The sequence below is a fragment of the Balaenoptera acutorostrata genome, chromosome 16, assembly GCF_949987535.1.
Source record: "Balaenoptera acutorostrata chromosome 16, mBalAcu1.1, whole genome shotgun sequence".
NCBI lineage: Eukaryota > Metazoa > Chordata > Mammalia > Artiodactyla > Balaenopteridae > Balaenoptera > Balaenoptera acutorostrata.
The window spans coordinates 31,941,776-31,945,335 of record NC_080079.1 but is presented as its reverse complement, the minus strand read 5'-3'; the positions used below and the strand labels follow the sequence as shown (position 1 = coordinate 31,945,335).

The following is a 3,560-nucleotide window of genomic DNA, read 5'->3' as shown; positions in this document are numbered from 1 at the left end:
TTTTAATACTTTATTTGAGTCATTTGTTTACTTAACTTTATTTTAAAATGAAAGCCTTATATGAATACCATAAATGGAAAAACAGTATCCCTTGCCATAAAATCAAGAAAACACAAATGCTGGAAGGTCCTTAGCCTGCAGCCAACTCTCTGCTGAAAAGGTAGATTAGCAGATATTAGGGGTTCAAGTCACACCCGCACCGGAATGAAACTTTCTGTTTGATTTAACTTCAAGGACGAAAAGAGAATTGAAGGGAATAATTTTCTCATTATGTAATTAAATGTCATTTAATGCATTGTCCATGTACCATCTAAAATCATCTCTTTTGCCAACTAATATTGTCTTGGTAGATGGTCTATAGAATCAAAGGTGTCATCACATAGTAATTTGGAGCATTGGCTAAATTAAGAAAAAAAAAAAAGATTCAGCAGAGGTTTGGGTAGGGTTTGGAGCTCCCCTCTCTTGCTCTCTCCTTTCTGAGACAATGCCCCTCCCTTTCCAGCTGCTGTATCTTTTGAGTCTTCAAAACAGTTTGACTGTACCTCTACTACCAAATATCGATGAGCTCTATTATGTGGATATTGTTTATTAATAGGCAATTGAAACTGTTGGTTTATACTGCACTTGATGTAAGAATCTGAGCTCTTATTTAACAGCAGTCTGCCAATAGTTTAATCCATTTCACATACATGCACAATGTGACTCTATCCTTAAATATGTAAACTCTATTTTTAAATTTATTGATTGATTGATTTTTGGCTGTGTTGGGTCTTCGTTTCTGTGCGAGGGCTTTCTCTAGTCGTGGCAAGCGGGGGCCACTCTTCATCGCAATGCGCGGGCCTCTCACTGTTGCGGCCTCTCTTGTTGCGGAGCACAGGCTCCAGACGCACAGGCACAGTAGTTGTGGCTCACGGGCCTAGTTGCTCCGCGGCATGTGGGATCTTCCCAGACCAGGGCTCGAACCCGTGTCCCCTGCATTAGCAGGCAGATTCTCAACCACTGCGCCACCAGGGAAGCCCGTAAACTCTATTTTTAATACACCTTTCTAAATATTTAATAGTCTATTGGAAATTATAGCATGACATTTCTGTTCCCTGATTTTTTATTCTTGATCAGTGGCAGATAGCAAAATATTTGCTATCTATTTGATTCTACTAATAGTAAAGTCCATAACTACTCACGGCTCCTATAAGGGCTTCTCATAAACAACTGCTGCATAACAGATAAATCAATGCGTGCTTGCCTCCACCAAAAAGAAGTTGATAGATGAAATAAACTTGTGGATACAGAGCAAGAGTGAAATGCTGCAAACATATTAGCTGAGCCTGTTGATTTGGGGGGAAATTAAACAGTCATTTATGCCTATTAAATTAAGTCTATCTAAGCCTCCTTGTAATCGTATCTATTATAAATCTTTTTAAAACTTTATTTCATTAAAAAAAAAAAAACAGGGGCTTCCCTGGTGGCGCAGTGGTTGAGAATCTGCCTGCTAATGCAGGGGACACGGGTTCGAGCCCTGGTCTGGGAAGATCCCGCATGCCGCGGAGCAGCTGGGCCCGTGAGCCACAATTGCTGAGCCTGCGCGTCTGGAGCCTGTGCCCCGCGACGGGAGGGGCCGCGATAGAGAAAGGCCCGCGCACCGCGATGAAGGGCGGTCCCCGCACCGCGATGAAGAGTGGCCCCCGCTTGCCGCAACTGGAGAAGGCCCTCGCACGAACCGAAGACCCAACACAGCCAAAAATAAATAAATAAATAAATAAATAAATAAGAAAATCCTTTAAAAAAAAAAAAAAAAAAAAAAAACAGTTCGACTGTGTATGATCTACCTGAATTTTAGCTGCCTCACAGGACACAGACTGGGGCCGGCTCTCTGGCAAAAAGCCATAAAACTGAGAAACCCAGTGCTGTTCCCTTCTAAATGTTGACTCCCCTCAGTGTCTGCCTGCTTCCTGTTACTCTCTAGAGCATTTAGGTACTTGTTGTTTCTGTTTGTTTTTTCCAGAGTTTATCACACTACCTGTGGTAGGATTGTTCCAATAGAGCTACTCCTCTATTGTCAGATCTAAAATCACTAGCATCTTGAGCCCAGTAAAGAGATAGATCAGCTGGACAGTTGCCTGAGATGCCACTCTGTAAGGAATGCTAAAACATCACAGGAATATATCAGAAATATGGTAAAAGAATGAAATAATGCCATTTGCAGCAACATGGATGGACCTCGAGATTATCATATTAAGTGAAGTAAGCCAGAGAAAGACAAATATCATATGATATCACTTATATGTGGAATCTAAAAAATGATACAAATGAACTTATTCACAAAACAGAAATAGACTCACAGACATAGAAAACAAACTCATGGTTAACAAAGGGGAAAGGGCATGAGGAGGGATAAATTAGGAGTTTCGGATTAACATATACTTAAAACTATATATAAAATAGGTAAACAATAAGGACCTACTGTATAGCACAGGGAACTATACTCAATATCTTGTAATAACCTATAATGGAAAAGAATCTGAAAAAGAATATATATATATAACTGAATCACTTTTCTGTACACTTGAAACTAACACAACATTGTAAATTAACTATACTTCAATTTTAAAAAACTGAAAAAAAAAGAAATATGGTGCCAATTAACTCAGGTTTCCACAGGTTACTCCTTATGTAATAGATGAAATGCAAATTGTTTCTTCTGTTGCCTAAGTAAACACAGTCCTCAAGTAGACATTTAAGAACTTGAAACGTCCATTGATTCAGACATATCTTACTCGTTCTTTCAAAAGTTGCATAATACTCCATGGTACCATAATATATCAACTGTCTTCTACTGATGCAGCTCATGGTAAATTCTTATTTTTCTTCAGGTGAGGTGCATCTTTTTGCCTCTACAAAGCCAGGCCACAATAAATTTCCTTGAGTGCTAGCTTCAGCAGCACACATGCTAAAATTGGAACCATACAGAAAAGATTATTAGCATGGCCCCCAACAGAAGGATGACACGCAAATTCATGTAGCATTCCATATTTTTAAATAAGTAAATAAATTTCCTTGAACATATTTCTTTATGTACTGGTGTTATCTCTCTGTAGGAGAGATTACAAAAAATAGGATTGCTGGGTTGAGGGATATGTGAATTTTAAAACACATATTGTTGTAATACTTTCCAGAAAGGCTGTAGAAATTAGCATTACAACCCATATTGATAATCTCACCAGTATTTTTCATTTTTGACAATCTAATGGATCAAAATGCTGTATTCTTTATTGTACTAATTTGAATTTTCTTGAACACCATTGAGGTTGAGAATCTTTTCATATTGCTGATGATTTACTTTTTTTTCTGGAATTGCCTGTTGAATGCTTTGTCAAATTTTAATTGGATTGATTGTCTTCTTTCATTTGGTTTGTAGGAGCTAAGGTACATTAGCAACATTTGTCCTTTGTTATCTATATTTTAAGTATTTAGTCTGTCATTTGTCTTTTGATTTTGTTTACAGTTTCTTTTGCTATACAAAAATATGTTCACTTTTAAGAGGTAATGTATGACTATTATTT

General features: G+C 37.8%; 1 non-coding gene across 1 annotated transcript; it reads left to right on the top strand.

Annotated features, from left to right (window-relative positions):
- Positions 1-2,923: 2,923 nt before the first annotated feature.
- Positions 2,924-3,034, top strand: LOC114238542 (U6 spliceosomal RNA). The gene has a single exon (XR_003623872.1). It is a non-coding gene; the product is annotated as a U6 spliceosomal RNA (small nuclear RNA).
- Positions 3,035-3,560: the final 526 nt, after the last annotated feature.